Below are 19,412 nucleotides of genomic sequence, written 5' to 3'. Positions count from 1 at the left end.
CATAATTCTAAACAGAACACCGTGTATCCCCAAAGGTATCAAATTATTCTAACCTTATAATGGAAGCAACTATATAATTTATTGAGTTCCTAGGTAAGCCATTTATTTATCACAGCTAGTAAACGAGACTCTGCAACAGCCGCTGCTATCCTCATAATTCCCCCTAGTTTGATCATGGCAATTAGAATCTTTCCTCTCAAAGAAATTGCTTTTCAACTGCGAATATTCGATTGAAAAGCGAGAACGAAGTTTACTTTGTTACATTGTCTAAGATCCGCTACATACTTCGATTAATACGCATCAGAAGCGTGAAAATCTGCCGGCCGCGGTGGCCACGCGGTTCTAGGCGCTTCAGTCCGGAACCGCGCGACCGCTACGGTAGCAGGTTCGAATCCTGCCTCGGGCATGGACGTGTGTGATATCCTTAGGTTAGTTAGGTTTAAGTAGTTCTAAGTTCTAGGGGACTGATGACCTCAGATGTTAAGTCCCATAGTGCTCAGAACCATATGAGCCATTTTTTGAGTGAAATTCTGCTTCCACAAGTAACTGTCCTTTCCATCGTTAAGTATGAAATTCTCTCTGCCGATTTCTTTGTAGTGACAGACGGTGTTATCCCGAGCAACAGTAGTGTTACCGCTGGACCCTGTCTGAGAAAAATCTCCGAGTCTGGTTCAGAGCATGTTCTGTCCAGAAGGTAACGACGAGTGTTTCAGACTTTTCTATTCTTCCTCTCTTTACGTTAGCGTATCTGAGAGCGCTCCTAATTAAATCCAGGAAACCCCTTCCTCTTCTTTGTGCTTCCTAAACAGCGAAACTTGCTTTTGTCTTTACAAGCTGATATGTTATGAAAATCGCTTGTATCTGCGTCCTGTCGTGTTAAGTAGGGTATGCGAGGTAGAAAGTGCAGGACGAATGCTCAATAGCCTCCCAGTCTTCAGAAATTTGTGGTTCTTCCATTAGACTGACTTGTTAGCGATAGTTTCTGATACAAAAATTTCGCTTTGTTGTCGTGGGAAAGTCACAATGCCGTTGGCTCGAGCTCGTTATAGTTTATCAGTGAACCGGCACTGGCTGAGCGAATGCTTAAGCAATACTGATAAGCCTCAAGCACTGGATGTACTACGAAAGCGAAGTGTAGGTTAGTTGTGCAGTGTTCGTTATTGCAGATGGAGTTCATTCGCTGTGTGCAACAGAAAGACATCACATTCTGAAAAGGTAGGAAAACAGTCCGAATAAGTCACACAGATTATCTCATTCTTCGAGTGACTGCGTGTCCGTTTATGCATAAATCAAATCTCAGAAAGTTTCTCACCGATAAACTGTGGCTTCAAGCGAGTTTCGGCTTAAGCATTATGAAATAAATTAAGTTATTGTCACGCATCTCTAAGCTTAATGTACTGTGGGACAATCTGTTTGCTCTGATATATGTCAAGTAGTCAATATTGCTTATAGGAAAACTGAAACAGCTCCTTCGAAGTTGAGGAAGCTTCCGCAGGTATCTGCATGGCGAACTAAGGACGACGTTACTAGGTCATATACTTAGATGTACTGATGGACATAATCAATCGTGAACTATTATAAAATTCATTACAACGGAAAACGTTTGTTTGAAACTTTGAGCTAATTAGATTTTTTTTTCAAATGAAAAGGTAGATCCTGTTCTTTTCTTCATCTTAGAGTCAATTATTTTTGAGGCCTGTGAATTTAAAATAATTGAAACCCAGTGCGTGTGTTTTCGTCTATTGAAACGAAGAGTTTCTTTATTTATATCTTTGCCACGCAGAGTATGATTTTGTTTACATAGTACTGCCGAAATTGTCTACAAAAACTGTAAGAGGCAGTAAGCAGTCCGCAAAAATTCCGTTTGGGGCTGCAAGAGCCATAATTTTGCTACATAAGCAAACATGGTGGCGTAATGACAAATATTTACTGTGTTCTGGTATTGAACCGACGATTATTTCAGCACTAAATTTGTTAAAAATCAGAAATTCCTCAGTACAGACTCCACAAATAAAATTATTTACACCACGATAAAATCTTGATACAAGATTTAAATTCCAGTTATGTCCAACGTCCCTGGAAGGCAATGCATGTATCTAGCTGCTAGCACAGTCGCTTCCAAGAGGTGAGTGTGAGAGAGAGAGACAGTGACCCAATGACAGAAGATTTGTATAGGACGAAGTAATGAACTATTTTATAGTGCAATGAAGAACGCTTGGTGATGAACCTGATCCAACTTTCTTATAGTGAAACAGATGTTGTTTCGTGAGTAAATGACTGCAAGTGCAGACCACGACTCGCTTTTCTCCCGAACAGCTCATAATAAGCGACCGAAATGGTTAAGAGTAAAGTATGATTACTAACCGTGACAATGATGAAATCTTTAAATTGATGTTGTAGCACGCAAAAAATTAAAACCGAAGCAGGCGAGTACCACCGAATGAGTGTCAAAATTTCATGCAATCACTTCTCACTTCGCCCACACAGTTTCATTGTGCATTTTTTTTTTTCGACACATTCGCCTCTTCTTAAAAATAAAACATTAAGCTTCTTTTATGTCGCATCATCTCGAGGGGTACCTTGAATTACTTAGAGGAAACAATTGAAAAACCACTTTGCACGCGTTATCGTTGCCAACAAGCAAATCTGTTATCTTCAGTTAATTCCATTAATTAACATTTCTTTCGGAAACTAAACAATATGAGTTACAACTATCACATGAACTTACGTTAACGGACTCAAAAGCTTATAATGTGATTGTGGCTGGTAGTCTGTAACCGTTAAGTACTTCCGCGTATTGTGCGTCAAGTAGTGCCACGTATAACAGGTGAAACGTATGATTAATACTTTTGTTGTACACCGCAGGCACAATATCCGAAAGTTGCAACTACGTACATGAAATTTCTCTGTGGAACTTCCTCATCGTGCTCGAATGACGTTGGAGTTGCTCCTGGAGGTTGAGTTCAAAATCACTGGACGTGTTGCATGACTTAACAGTCCATCTCAAAGAGTCTAGTACTTCTGTTGAAGATGTTCTCCATAGCTGCGAAAGGAAGTTATAAAAAATGGCTCTGAGCACTATGGGACTTAACATCTGCGGTCATCAGTCCCCTAGAACTTAGAACTACTTAAACCTAACTAACCTAAGGACATCACACACATCCATGCCCGAGGCAGGATTCGAACCTGCGACCCTAGAGGTCGCGCGGTTCCAGACTGAAGCGCCTAGAACCGCTCGGCAACCCCGGAAGGCGGGAAGTTATAGGGTTTGAGTGTAGTAGACTTATAACATGTCGAAGCATTTTGAGTTATAAAACTGTCCGTGTACTTACATTTTCATTATATTATATTTGTGGTGACAGCAGTTAATTCGAGAGAAACATGGCTCAAGTAGAAAGCGCGTATAGTATGTTACACCTACATCTACATCCGTATTCCGAAAACCACACACAAGTGAGTGACAGTGGTAGCGTCCCATTGCACCGTTCCATTCGTGTATGGAGCGCAGGAAGAATGTTTTTATTTGTTTTTATTTTAGACATCTAGTTCCATAGGACCTTAATTTGGTCCTCTCTTGGATATCTCCAAGTTCATGAAATTACAACACAAAATTAATAACAGATAAAATAAGATGTTTATGAACCCATAAAAGGACAAGTCATAAGTTTATGTAAACGCTATCAACAATATAACATGTAACTTAATTTTTCAGTGTACTCCTTGACAGAATAGAAGGAGTGACCCGTGAGAAAACTCTTCAGTTTCGATGTGAAAGCGTGTGGCTTGCTACTAACATTTTTGAATTCCTGTGGTAGCTTATTGAAAATGGATGCAGCTGTAAACTCCAAACCTTTCTGCGCAAGAGTCAAGGAAGTGCGATACAAATGCCTCTGCTCGTGCTGTACTTAACCTAATCTTTTCCTCGCTATCCCTACGGGAGCGATACGCAGGTGGTTGTGGCATATGCCCAGAGACAACTATTAAAGCCGGTTCTTGAAAGGCTTTCACGGTATAGTTTGCGCGTAGCTTCAAGTGCTTGCCAGTTCAGCTTCTTCAGCCTGTCTGTGACACTCACCCACGGGTCAAACAAACCTGTGACCATTCGTTCTGCCTTTCTTTGTATTCTTTCAATATCCCTTGTTAGTGATATTTGGTACGGGTCCCACACTCTAGAGTAATATTTTAGAATGGGTCACACGAGTGAATTGCAACAATTCTCCTTTGTAGACAGATAGCGTTTCAGATAACATTTTATCAGTTAACTGAAGTGTGCCACCTGCTTTACTTATACTACTGAGCCCATGTGATCGTTCCCTTACATATCCCTATGAAGTGATACACTTGTGCGAGTTGATCAATTCAAACAGTGACTCCTTGATAGTGTGATCATGGGATACCAAGTCTTTTCGTCTTGTGAAGAGCAGAATCTTAAATTTCTGAACATTTAAAGAAAGCTGCCAATATTTGCACGAATTTGAAATCATGTCGAGCTCTGAGTGAATTACTGTGCATTTTTCTTCCAGACAGCACTCCATCATTCGTGAAATGTCTGAGGTTACTATTAACATACAAGATCATTAATACAGAACATGGACAGCAAGGTTCCAAACACAGTTCCCAAAGGAATACCTGAAGTCCTACATCTGTCGATGACTTTCCATCGAAGATAATATGCTGCGTCATCGCTACCAAATAATCCACAATCTAGTAACAAATTTAGCCTGATTCTTCACGAGATCGTGTTTCGATAATAAGCTTGAATATGGTACTGACTCAAATGCATTTTCGAAAATCGAAAATTAGTGCATCAACCTACCTGCGTCCGTTACTGAGGTCGCAGTTTGCTTTCCGCAACGCTGCGGCGAGGACGTCCTGTTTACGTCCCGTCCGCACGGTCCCGAGTGTCCGTAGTTGTTTACTACTCCGTCGCCGTTAGTTTAGAGTCCATCACTACCGACGTAATATGGCACATTCTTACAGGCAAATCACCGTCAAGATCAGTTTTCAACCCGATCATGCACGGCCGCGAGCTTTTGAAGTGGAACGTTTTCTACGTGACGACGTTAAAATTGATCCGCAGCACATACTTGATATGCCTCTGTTTATCACGAGCAGTGTTGTATACGTCAAGTTAGTAAGTGACGAGGTGTGCAACAGAATCACACATTCGCACATTCGAACGATGTTACATTCATACATTCTGCTGGCCATATTGGGGCAGTCTCTATCGATCACGCGGAGCTTGGCCTCCGTACGATACGAGTCTTCGAACTCCCTTTCAAAGTACCACCGGACGCAATCTCCACGGATTTCCAGCCTTACGGTAGAGTGGTCAGCCACATGGCCGAAATATGGACCACCTTTACAAAGTACCCGGTTCTTATCGGGGTACAGATCAAAATTGAACTGAAAAAACATGTACCATCATATCCTGTCATCGGTGGATGTAAGGCGATTATTATGTATGACGAACAGCCACAGCTTGCTCCAGTTGTGGCCAAGAAGGACACGTCAAGTCGGATTTTCTCCGACGACGGCTTGCTCAAATCTCGACAGGTGAATCTATGACTCCTACGGTGATGACCTTTCCTCTCAATTATTCCCGGATTGCACGAGTGGCCACCCTTTACGATGCCACATTCGTCAGCTAGCCGGCCCCAATAGCGGGGCCACGATGGATTCTGCAGTACCGGATTCAACCACTGCAGCGGCGCTCCCTCATCAGGACAATCAAGAAAGCATGGATGACAGGATGGACATTGACCCACGGGTTGCGCAGACAGTGGCTTTTCTTCCAGACACAGGAGCAGCTGAAGATATCCACCCACATTCGGATACTGAAACACACGTCCGTAAATAGCGTTCCCCGTGGAAACACAAGAGTCGGCGGCGTGCTCCATCGGACGAGTACTTGTAGCAAACGTCTGACATGGACAGTGTACAATCCGACGACGACACCGGCGCTACAGAGGCCGCAGTAGCATCCCATCCAACAGATCGCCCAGATGACGCTTCAGTCCCTCAGACCCCACGGAACAGCAGGATGACATGCAGACTACCGCTGCCGATTACCAGTCAGTAGCGCGAAAGGAGTCTGTGCTGAGTGCCGCAGCAGTCACCAACAGTCACCAACAGGCGAAGGTATTTCATGGCCACCGGGGGGACGACGGTGAGGAAAACTCCTTGCCCATCGTGTCGGACGACAGGCGGGGGAATTCACCCTACCAGTGTTGATTCTTTTCCGCCATCAGTGGCCGCGCGGGGTAGCAGTGCGGTCTCAGGCGTCTTGTCACGGTCCGCGTGGCACCTCCCGTCAGGGATTCGAGTCCACCCTCGGGCATGTGTGTGTGTGTGTGTGTGTGTGTGTGTGTGTGTGTGTGTGTGTGTGTGCTGTCCTTAGCGTAAGTTAGTTTATTTTAGATTAAGTAGCACATAAGCCTAGGGACCGATGACCTCAGCAGTTTGGCCCCATAGTCCTTACCACAAATTTCCAATTTACCATCAGTGACAGCGATGAGACACCTGACGTCGCGTGCACACACCCCTTACAAGGATGTTGATGACCAACAACGGTGCTATGGATAGATCACAAACGTATCGTGTGGCTACTATAAACATCAACACTATACGGACGCAGCATGTCATTCTCAATGGAGAAAAGTCTGCCGAAGTGAGAGTGATTTCAGGTGTGCCGCAGGGGAGTGTCATAGGACCGTTGCTATTCACAATATACACAAATGACCTTGTGGATGACATCGGAAGTTCACTGAGGCTTTTTGCAGATGATGCTGTGGAGTATCGAGAGTTTGTAATAATGGAAATTGTACTGAAATACAGGAGGATCTGCAGCGAATTGACGCATGGTGCAGGGAATGGCAATTGAATCTCAATGTAGACAATTGTAATGTGCTGCGAATACATAGAAAGATAGATCCCTTATCATTTAGCTACAAAATAGCAGGTCAGCAACTGGAAGCAGTTAATTCCATAAATTATCTGGGAATACGCATTAGGAGTGATTTAAAATGGAATGATCATATAAAGTTGATCGTCGGTAAAGCAGATGCCAGACTGAGATTCATTGGAAGAATCCTAAGGAAATGCAATCCGAAAACAAAGGAAGTAGGTTACAGTACGCTTGTTCGCCCACTGCCTGAATACTGCTCAGCAGTGTGGGATCAGTACCAAATAGGGTTGATAGAAGAGACAGAGAAAATCCAACGGAGAGCAGCGCGCTTCGTTACAGGATCATTTAGTAATCGCGAAAGCGTTACGGAGATGAAAGATAAACTCCAGTGGAAGACTCTGCAGGAAAGACGCTCAGTAGCTCAATACGGGCTTTTGTTAAAGTTTCGAGAACATACCTTCACCGAAGAGTCAAGCAGTATATTGCTCCCTCCTACGTATATCTCGCGAAGAGACCATGAGGATAAAATCAGAGAGATTAGAGCCCACACGGAAGCATACCGTCAATCCTTCTTTCCACGAACAATACGAGACTGGAATAGGAGGGAGAACCGTTAAAGGTACTCAGGGTACCCTCCGCCACACACCGTCAGGTGGCTTGCGGAGTATGGATGTAGATGTAGATGAGTAGATGTAGCTTTGCTTCAGGATATGTTGAATTCTGCTTCCATCGATATAGCCCTTCTCCAAGAGGTGTACGTCGATGATTTCCCAGGCATGTACGGTTATGACGCACGCGTTTCTCCAACTTCCCTCGCAGGCACCAGCGTCGCAGTACTTCTTCGGGAAGGGATAGTGGCGGACGATATCCTGTGTCTGCCTATGGCAAGAGGAGTGGCATTCACAGTACTGGGTGTCCCCTTTATCAATATCTACGCACATTCCGGGACGGACAAACGTCGCGAACGTTCACGATTCTTTGCGGAACACGACGCCGCGCTCTTCCAAGGCCGCCGCGACCATCTGGTGTTTGGGGGTGACTACAATCGCATACTGGCATCCAGAGACCAACTCCCACGACATAATCCGTGCCCGGAACTCGAGACGCTAATCCGAGACCTGCAGATGGTGGACACTTGGGAACATCTTCACGGCCACCGACCGGGATTCATACACTCCACGAGTCACTCTTCAAGTCGCAACGACCTAATTTATGTCTCACGCTCTCTTGCCACTGGGACACAGAATAGGAACTGTTCCCTGGAACATCCTCGGACCACTCAGCTTACATCTGTGCCATCACCCTACGGCGACAACAAGTGTGGAGAAACCGCAACCAATGGAAATTAAACGTCGCTCACCTGTCGTACCCGGACTGCTGCCAAGCCATTGAGCACACTTGGCATTCGTGTGAACATCGCCATCGTGCGGTATCTAACAACGATCCGCTGGTGGTTGGACTGTGCCAACCCGGCACTGAGGCGGACGTTGATAACCTACGGTAGCGACCACGCTGCTTGCCGTAGACATACACGTGATTTTTACTTCAGGGTACTGCGGGACTGCGATGCTATGGCGCCGTCCCCGGAACGACAAAAAATGGCCGTCCAGCGCTCTAAGGCTCAGACCGTCGCTAATATGCGACGCCACATAGAGGGGGTGGTCATCCGCTCGAGGACGCAGGATAGGATAGCGAGTGAACGCCCGTCTATGTTCCACGGACTTGTGAACGTAAACGATGCCAATGAGCGCTGATACGCTTCATCGGTACGGAGAACGGTTGTCGCCTCACAACGCAACAAGACATAACCACAGCGTTCTACGATCATTATTCCCAGTTCTGCTCAGTTCAGACCCCTGATCCGACAGCACTGGAGGACATCTCTCAGAATATTTACGGCACCGTCACCCCAGCAATGGAAACGGCCTTGAAGGAAGAAATTACGGAAGGAGAAGTGATCGACGCCATTAGAAAAGGAGCTGTAAACAAGTTTCCGGGTCCTGATGGCCTTCCCTTGGAATTTTACGGATTTTTCAATATTTATTGGCCACGCGATTGATAGACGTCTGTCGCGAAGTACTACCCCCAGACGTGCCACTCTCTGCGCCCCTTGTAGAAGGGATGATTATTCCTATTCACAAACCGTGCGGTGAAATGAATTGCGACTTTAAGATTTATCGACTGTTGGCGGCGCGGATACCCCAGATCTTACAACACGTCATCTCACCTGATCAAATGTCAATAGGAGGCGACAATAACATTCAAACAGCAGTCAGTGAATATCGTGACTTGATCTCACTGGCGAGGGCATGTCGTCTTTAGGGTGCCCTGGCGGCAATCGATTGCGTGGACCACGACTATTTGGAAGCGGTCCTCCAACTTACGCGATACCTACAGCCATTTGTCACTGTCGTCAAGCGACTACTCCGTGGCGCGACATCCAAGGTGATTGTCAACGGCCGATCTACGCAGCCCCTTACCATTTCTCGACCGATACGCCAAGGCTGCCCGCTGTCCACTTCACTTTATGCAGTGGGCATGCAACCACTCCTATGCGGTCTGCGCCGACGACTCACGGGTATGACGTTACGAGGCCACCCTTTCCGATGTAAAGCGTACGTTGACGAAACGGTGATTGTGATCTGCAACGGCGATGACACCACCAGCGCACTTAATTGGATAGCTACATACAGCATGGCCACTGGTAGTCGTATCAACGTCGCAAAATCAGTGGCGATGAACATCGGGGTCGGACTGCCTGAGGACAGTGTCACCCCCTTACAACTCAGAGATACTTTGAAACGCCTCAGCATTGATTTCACAGACGATATACGACGAACCGCTGCTCACAACTTTAGATGACATTTACGAAATGTTCGGACGGGGACAGCCAGTATCCGCCAAAGAGCACTGGACATCGTCCAACGGACGATTCCGCACACAGTCACGAATTCCGCACATCACCCAGATATTACCTATATCGGTGATGTTAGCTCGCCGTATACTATCTGGTTTTGGGTTCTTCGTGAGTTCAGGAACGCTTTTCAAGATCAAATATGAGACTCTGACCCCCGGATCGTGGAGGGCTTGGCCTTTATCACGTTCATGACAGAGCGGTCGCCCTATTTGTGAGCACGTTAATCAGACTATGGCACCGACAGTCTGACGAGTTTGTCATTAGAAGGACTAGCGCCGCCCTCCATCTCACCACCTGTGCCAATACATTACGTCCCCTCGTCACTCTTCTTCATCGGTGTCTTTTACCTCGACCTCAGTTACGTTCTACTTCCCTTACCAGCGACTCGACTGGTGACGGCATGGACGGTTTATAGTGTCCTGCAGCGTGAACGACTCGATAATATCGTGGAGATGCAACACCCAAACGTTAACTGGCGAGTGGTGTAGAGGACGATTTACCACGTAACACTGGACACTGCCGTCACGGTGATGTGGTATATCATTGTAGACGGTAAGCAGGTGGCCAGATCAAGGCTACATGCGATCCATATGGTGGACTCACCCATGTGCACAAGCTATGGCGTCAAGACAACGATGAACACCGTCTTAGCTGAGGCGAGTCTATGGCAATGTGGCACTTCGTGGAGCAAATGTCAGCGTACTTCCTTCGAGTTACACTGAATCACATCGAACCGGAAACTATATTATTCCCAGATGAGACGTATTACCCACGTATGTAAACTAATGCCTTGACGTGGCTTCGTGGACACACATCACGTTATTTGTTTCAAGACGGCACTAAGGGCACTTTGGACTTTCGGAACTATTTGCAAGAACGACACTGTAACCCAAAGTATCGACAATATTTTTTCCAGTTATTTGTAGAGTGCGTTCCACGACCCTCCACGCAGCTGGATCATCACGGGTAAGAGAAGCTAAAATTACAAGACGATGATAGAACACTACACGGTACAACGTGGATCTACCTTAGCCATTGCGGGAAGGCCGTGTGGAATTAGTCGAGCGGTCTAGGGCGCTACAGTCATGGACTGTGCGGCTGGCCCCTGCAGACTTTCAAGTCCTCCCTTGGGCATGGGTGTGTGTGTTTGTCCTTAGGATAATTTACTTTAAGTTATGTGTAAGCTTAGGGACTGATGACCTTAGCAGGTAAGTCCCATAAGATTTCACACACATTCGAACATTTTGATTGCGGGAAGTCGTACCTGGATGATAAAGCAGATGGCGAGTTTCGTCGTGACCCCTCGCACTGTGTAGGAGCCTTTGGCCCCTTTTCTTTTTTTGTACTCAGTGCGAAAGATTCTTCTCAGTTTTTTTGTTTCCCATCCGGTGCAAGATGTAGTACCAATTGATGGTGGTACGGATTCCACCCTTACGTTCTTTTTAAGCGCTTCCTTAGCCTCACACTTTGCTCTCTTTCCTTTTGCCCTTTGCTGCACCTATCAGTACGTTTTCAGTTATGTGCGTTCCCAATTCGACGCATCGAGTCTCCTTATTAGTTTCAGATACTTATTGCTTAAAAAAGTAATTCAATAAATAAAATAACAGGTTGTGTAAAAAGTCAATTCTGCAGCATTTGAAGATAGCTTATCCCAGTCACTGTGTTCTCCTCAAAAAAGGGGGGAGCGTACCTTTTTTCGCTAGAAATGGCACAAAAAAATTCTCTCTCTCTCTCTCTCTCTCTCTCTCTCTCTCTCTACAAGTCGTCGTCTAACGCTGAGCAGGGTGATTCAGAGAAACAGGAAATTTTAAAATTTGTGTTGATAGCACCGTGTGAACGATTGGAATAACAGAATTATTGAAAAGGTGGTTCGATGAACCCTCTGCCAGGCACTTAAGTGTGATTTGTTGAGTATCCATGTAGATGTAGCTGTAGCTGTAGCTGTAGATTCATTCTCTACAACAGGAAGTGCTTCCACATCGCGCACAGTATCTGTAAATAAGTAAATTAAGAAATCTGTAGAAAAAGACCTACTTCGAAAATGACAATAGATCTTCGGTTACTGATCCAAAATTTAAGTTCAGAATTAATATTGTTGGACCCTATCAATACCTTTTTTATATTTTGTGAAAAAAACAGCCAAATAAAAATAAATGGAAATAAACATTCAGAACAATAAAACCATTGCATCCCTTGTACCACATCCCCAGGAATGGGAGGGAGGAGATATTGAGCCCAGACCTCGGGTTGCAACTCCTGCCCACTTTGCCATGAAAAAATATCAGTGATACGGATAAGTGGCAACAAATTTTTCACAGTGTACCTACCAACTCATTACAGGTTAAAGTCCATAGGAACATGGTGTTTCATTTTCGCTCTGGGAACGTCTTCTATCGTAGATGATCTGAGACTGATTCCAAATTTCGAGGAACGTCGAGAGCGGCATTTTACGAAGTTGTTATGCTTATTTGTGCCGAAGTAGGACTCGTAATTGTAGTGGAAGACTGGCATTTGCTTCTCTGCCACAGTGCTTCGATGAAATTTTGTGACTAATACTCCATGACATTAAATGGTTTCCTTCATCCTCGTAACACACTGCCACTTTATTTACAGGAAGATACATATCATCCACTGGGCACCACTATTGACCACAGAGTCTACCAGCTACTGACTGAATGTTCATACCCAAGCGAAGTCACAAACAATGAATTTGCCCTACCTATTGCAGCTAGCTCAGAAATGGTTATGATTTTTTCATGATACTCATTCTGCAATTTACATATTACATAAATATTCAACAATAAATGAATATGTATAACTGAAATTTTTGTGCAGCCAATATAAAAACAGGTTGTTACTTATATAATACAATGACCTATATAATGAGATTTTCAAAGGAAATTACATAATATATTGAGAAAGAAGAGAGCAAAATGAGTTGTGTGTCAATGCTTCGAATTGACTGCGTCGTTATAAGTGCAGTTCGAAGAATCTCTTCGAAGGAACACCATTTACGTCAGAACAGCATGGAAAGAAATAAAGTCGGAAAGGATTCTCGAACGAGCTATGCACCGCTGAACATCAACGTTCTAAACAAGTGTACTGGCCGTGTAACTCGTGTTTAGTTGAGAACGTAATTGTTTTCTAAAGGGAGCCGAGAATACAAGGTTTCTCGTGGTGCACCATTAGTCATTTGCACACTAACGTTAGTCAGCTGTCAGCTCATGTCTGCTATCTGATTCCCCCTGCTAATTGTACTAGACTTGTACCAGATAAGGTGCCTGCAAAGAGGCTCTGCGGGTGGGAAATAAGAAAAAGCTGGCGATTCACGGAAAGTGCATAATGTCATTTAAAACAATCGTTTCATTGAACCCACTTCAGTACTGTAGACTGCCAAGTACCATACAGAAATACTCGTGTGAAATCACATATCAGCCTCTCATTTGTGTGCGCCCGCGACGAACAGTTCAAGAAGGATTTCAGCAACTACAGCAGAAACTTGTATATGGGAACGAATGAGATAAACCATGTTTCCGACTAAGAAGCTTGTGTTAGAGCTAATAGTAGACATTTTGAGCGTTCCATTTAGTCATCGTAAGGCAATACTTGGAAAAAAAATACTTTTAGAACCAGGCCTAAAATTTGAAAAGAAAAATGCAGATACGAAGCAAACACGTAACGACAAAAAAGTCTGTAACTAAGAAAATAAAAAATGACAGAAAAAATGTGACTTTTTGGCTTCTTTTTAAGTCATCCATCCATTACCCGGGAGAGCATTCTCACATATTAGTTAACATCCTGTATATGTGTGTCATATATTGCATACATTATAAGTACATTGTATAATATGAATTGAACACATCAGCTACACAACACAAAAATTTTATATTAAAAAAATTATTACACATTACTGTAACTGTCTGAAAAATAAATAAATAAACTGTGTTCATAACTATATAGTAAAAGTAATTTTTCTTACGATTACCTATCTGAATAAAACTTCGTTTCATTTATTATTTTGTAAGCTACAGAGGAAAATATCTGATCTGAAAAATGACATGTACAACAATTCTACGAAATAAGTACATTAAACAATAATAGAAAGATCCTGAAAGGGTATAGCAGAAAGGTGACGATCTTGAAAAGAAACACTGAACTTTCACTAAATAGTTAAAGGACCTGGACTGGGAAAAATATTTAGGAGAGGCGAACGTTAGATGTTTCATCGTGCCATACGGTTTATGTACATGCATAGTGGTCCGTTTTATTGTATCTACGCAGATACAGGAAGGTTGTAGGTGTCGGCACGTCCATAACATGAGAAGGATGCATATGGAAAGATAGAGAGGGCAGGGGGAGTCCTGACGTGGAGAGATAGGTAGGGGAAGAGTTATAGTTGACAGGAAGGATAAATGTTTAGGTGGATTTCATTGTCTGAGAAAGGAGATCAGTCAAATTTTCGCAGGGAGAGAACAAGGAGTGTTGTCTAATAAAATCTTCTCGCGCTTCCAGACGAGTCAGTGATTTAAATTCACACGAGCTTTCGATCGAAACCTCCTCGGCCATTGTCAAGTGGTAAATGTCTGGCACGTCACTGTGGCAGCGCCGGTGTATAGCCGCGCTGCTGGCTGTAACGTCAGTGGTGCCTTCTTCGTCGCCAACTGTGGTAATGTTTTCGTCCAGCGTCTGGTGAACTCGCTTCTGCCGCACGGTGGCCAGGTCACAGACTGTACTGAGCTGCAAAACGCTGCCCTTGCTGGCTATTTTTTTTTTTTCAGAGGTCGAGCCCCTCCACGCCCACACTGGCATGATGGCCAACTCAATAGGTCTATTGCCATCTCTGCATAAGAGTTAGTTTTCACTAAAGTGAGGTCTCGTGGGATGTGGGTTCTGCGATGTTTGTGTAAGACTCGTTAAGCTTAACCATTAACACGCGCTCATCTGGAGATAGATTGGGTCGAAAGGTGAATGAAGGGTAGCGGTTTGAAGGGCAGAGGAAATCAATTGCGAATGCAGGAGCCAAGGGAAAAAAAACCTCTTCGATAGTTGGGTCGGTTAGTAAGAGCGGTAGCGGTTTTCTTGCTGCCTTCGACAGGTCATGCAAGGGTAAGCTTTGTTAGTAGTGGGTATCATGCAGGTCGATACCTTGTCTTTGTGCTGTGATGTTACTCGGCGACTGTCGCTGGTTGCCGATGTTGACTTCTTGGTCGGCGTCATACCTGTAACAGTTAGGTTCATCATCGTTTTGTGTTCGATAGGTCACGTATCAGATTCACAGTGTAGAGTAATGTTGGCAGTTTGTTTGTGAGTCAGTGTGCGAGCTTATCGGTTTCCCTGGTGTAGCCTGTTGCTCAGCTTTAATAGTACCTGGCATATGCAGTCAAAGTTGCTGTTATGCAGGGGCTTGCTAATTTTGCCGCTTGTGGATGTATGTCAGCTTTCCATAGGTGGAAGCCCTAGCTAGTAGAGTCTTTGGCTGCTTATGCTTCCACCTGTGGTTGTGATCATAGTTTCCCAGAGTAAGAATGAAACGATAGTTTGAGTGTCTCGAGTTCCTGTATAGTCATGTGGAGTGTTTTTTTAATATTTTCTTGGGGGTTTCAAGGTGGTATTTAATGTGAAGATCCACGGTTCGTGTGTAGTGGAGCGTTGCTAATGATGTATAGCACTTTGTTCTGTATGTCTGCAGGTGGTGCAAGCGTGTAGGAGCTGCGTATCCCCAGACGGGAGCTGCGTACATCATCAGTGTCATGTATATGTTGGTGGTGTTTTCAGATATTTTTATTTCTACCTCTTCTTTTATGACTCTATCGCAAAATCCCATCGTCCTTATAATGACAGATGTTTCGTCGACTGGAATTCGACGTCAGTTTTCTAAAGCGTGTTCTGACACGGCTGATTTTTCAGGGTAGTGTAGGCGTAAGCAATTCGCGTGTTCCGTCCGGCTTGCTCCACAGTGCTTAGTGTTTGGCCGACGACGTGGCAGCGACACTGACGTGGTATCTTGTAAACTACAGGCGTTTTAAGCCCTAGATCGTGCTTTGCAGGCCTCATGAGCTGTCTTATTTTTGCTGGGGGCCTGAACACAGATGAGAAGTGTCCTTTCAGGAGCCGGCTTATCTTTCCCGACAGCGTGTCACAGAAAGGCAAAAACGCAAGATTCTTGTTCTCTTCTTCGGTAGTGTCCTTCTCCCATGTCTCGGCAGAAATAGCCTGTGATACCCGGCGGGCGGTGATTGTAGCGTTTTCCCGGAAGGTTTTTTGGTGGTGACATAGTTCTAGTGGCAGATTTTCTGCGTCTGAGACAACTTTTGCGCGGTGGATAAACGTGTTCAGATAACCACGATTTATGCCAGATGGTGGTGGCTAAGAATGTGCAGGTACAGATCCATGTGTGCAGGTTTCCTGTGTACACTGTGGCTGAAGTGTCTATTGGATTTCCGGCGAACGACGTCTGTCTCCGCTTCTATCGTAAACCTCATGTGGTCGTAAATGCCGATCAGTTGTTCTAAAAATTCGCCCAGATTTTCATGTTCTTGGGGCCAGATAATGAATGTGTCGTCAACGAAACGACAAAAGCAACTTCTCTTATCTAGACCCGTGCCCGAAGCGATGTCTTCAAATTTCCCTGTAAAATAGTTGAATAGTTGGCTATGGGTAGCACTAACGGACTTCCCATCCCCACATCGTCCAACTGGTCGAAATATTGGCCTCGTATGAGACATATGATGATTTCAATGTGTTCTTAAAGAGTCCCACAGTTCTACGATCGACTAAGTGGGAGAGCAGATTTATGCAGTCTTTGATAGGCGCACGCGTAAATTGCGAGACCGAATCAAAACTTACCGCTATATCGGATTACCCAAGACACAGATGTTTAATTCGGTTGATAAAATGTAACGTAGATGCTACTAATATATAGCGTAGCTACAACCAATGGACCTATGTTCGTCAGTGAAGGTTTACTCGATAAGCAACTTGAGCTATCAGTAAACGGAATCTAACCTGCATAGCAATGTGTGCGTTTTGTATGAGTGTCAGTTTCACTGTTATTTAGGCCCTCAACAGATCGTTACGTGAAAAACTTAAAACTAACATTTGGATAAGCTATCTGACTGCGTATTTGAGTAATAATTTAGAAGTGCTATAGAATCTGGCTTGTGCAACGGAATTTACTGGATTACAGTACGTGACATGTTGTGGTGTGTCAGTGTCTCTGCTTTGACCCTACGTTTTGCACTAACCTCTTTAGATGACTGCCTTTTTCCATGTGATTTACAGAAATTCGCAGCAGCATGCAGCAGCGGCTAAAGCTTATTGCTACTAAGACTGAATTTCATAAAAATGAGTTTGCATGAGTCCTGTTAACTACTAAATAACTTGTGAGAAGAGATTTCATAAATTAAGTCTATTTAAAACTGTAGAAATTCTAATGACCAATGATACATAATGACAATTACATAAGTGCCAGTAATGGCTGAGTGCCAGGTTAACAAATTACTTAAATTTCACAGTTACATTAACATTTAATAACCACAGCATTTATTTATTAATGAGATGTGGAGAATTATTATTATTATTATTTGGAGGATAAGGAGGCTTCTTTATCTGACAAGCAAAACATGGGGTTATTGCAAACTCGGACTAACAACCACGAGGCCTAACCATGCAATTGCTTTAGAGCTATGCTTGTGAATTTTACTTTGAATTCCATCTTCAAGCGTAGTTAGACCATCTAAGTCTCTACTGGCTATATAAATGTCAGATAAACACATTACAAAAATGTAATTAGAAAAACTTGAGTTTCGCTAATTTTAATGATCCTCAGTCAATAAACAGTAAAATTGTGTACATGAATTAAATTTATACTTCTAATATTTACAGGTTTAATACTTACATCTGCTTTCATTAAATCCATCATTCAGACATTTGCTAGTTTCTTGGCTATTACAACCAAGTATTGTCAAAAATTAAAGTAAATTATTCACTCTAGTGTTCCTCAGTTAAGAACAGTCAGATTATGTACAAGATTTAAAACCAAACTTCCACTATTTACAGGCTTAAGACTTACATCTGCTTTCCATACATCCATCATTCACACAGTAGGTAGTTACTTGGCTGTTACAACCAAGTATTGTCAAAAATTAAAGTACAATAAATTTGCATTAAAATGGTTTACTGCACTTGTTGAGAAACTCATGGATGGAATAGATATAGTTGGCCACAAAAAATTCTTTTAAATTATGTTTAAATTGTGCCTTGTCTGAAACTAAACTCTTAATGGTTGCTGGTAACTTACTGAAAGTATGCGTTGCTGAATACTGGACTCCTTTCTGGGCAAGAATAAGTGATTTTAAATCTTTATGTATATTGTTCTTATTCCCAGTATTGATACTGTGTACTAAGCAGTTAGTCGGAAAAAGAGATCTACTATTTACAACAAACAGGCAATACGATTCTTGGATTCGAGATTGCGGATAACGGAAATGTGCAGAGGTGCTCAATGTGAGTTATAAGAGATGAAAATTGCATGAAATGAAAAAGAATCAGCGTGGAGCAAGGTAAACGGATGTCAAAAGCCAAAGAGACTGCGTAGTGTACAAAGATTTTGGAGGGAGTGATAAAATCATGGAAGGGGATATCCGCGCGATATTGACGTAGGAGAGGTTAGGCCTCATTACGAATATTTGCTGGTCTGGAATGTTAAACGGTGAGATGTCTGAGGATAGTACAATGGATGTCTGCATCGTAATGCTCATAGCGCAAAGTTTCTTTCATTTTAAGAATTTGTGCGCAGCCGTGCTCTGTCCGCAGTCTGACAGCACAGGAGTTCTTGATTGACCCCTCACCCCTACCCCCGTCACCGAAACCAACACCTGCTGGCGTAGGAAACGGCAGTGCCGCTATCTGTTCTGCTTCCCGCAAGGTTACTCGCCATGCAAGACGCAGCCGACGCGCCTTGCTGGTTACGTCTCAGAAACTCCCAGCAGCAGGGGTTCTGGGGTTCTTCTGAATCGCTCCCCTGCGCCCACGTTCACGTTCACCGCCTCGCCGGCTTGATCCGCAGGCGGCATGCGCCCCACCCACCTCTCCCCTCGCCGTATCCGTGGCCGCGCGCGTTTACGCACCGCACCGGCTAAATTGCCTGCTCGTCCGCCGCGCGTTCAGCTGAATATGAAATACACACCCACACCCGTACACACGTGTGCGAGCCTCGCGCTGACGCTCCAGCGCCCCCTTCGCCCCAGCTGCCGCGGCGGTGTCGTTGATCTGTGCAATGTGGGTCACGGTTGGCTGGAGTCGCGCCGTACAACACGGGCGGCGAAAAAGCGAAAAGCGCTGCGCTGCGCTGTTCCAGGGGGGGTGTCTGCTACGCACAGCCCGCTGTAGGCGAAAGCCCGCGCCGTGTAAAAGCGACTTTACGAGTCTCTCTGCCGCTGCACACCAACCCACGCCACTACCCTTTACCCAATGCGTAGTCTAGTCTCCATGCTCTCCTGCATCCGTTGTGTGCGACGATGACGACTGGAAACCAGCGTCGATTCCCCCACGTTCACCCGTGACTCTAAAGCCACTGAAATGATCCCC

At 44.3% G+C, this 19,412-nt stretch overlaps 1 protein-coding gene across 5 annotated transcripts in view; it reads left to right on the top strand.

The window, feature by feature from the left end:
• The first annotated feature begins 1,091 nt into the window (after positions 1-1,091).
• LOC126481604 (UDP-glucosyltransferase 2-like) overlaps positions 1,092-19,412 on the top strand; it is a 725,388-nt gene continuing 707,067 nt past the window's right edge. For 3 of the 5 annotated variants that reach the window (XM_050105476.1, XM_050105473.1, XM_050105477.1), the window contains exon 1: positions 1,151-1,215. The gene's annotated coding sequence lies outside the window, so the exon portion shown is untranslated. Of the gene's footprint in view, positions 1,216-19,412 lie in introns of all 5 variants that reach the window. The other 2 variants (XM_050105474.1, XM_050105475.1) reach the window with 2 other exon arrangements.

The sequence above is a fragment of the Schistocerca serialis genome, chromosome 5 (assembly GCF_023864345.2).
Source record: "Schistocerca serialis cubense isolate TAMUIC-IGC-003099 chromosome 5, iqSchSeri2.2, whole genome shotgun sequence".
NCBI classification, from domain to species: Eukaryota; Metazoa; Arthropoda; class Insecta; order Orthoptera; family Acrididae; genus Schistocerca; species Schistocerca serialis.
This window is presented reverse-complemented; position numbering and strand designations above follow the sequence as displayed.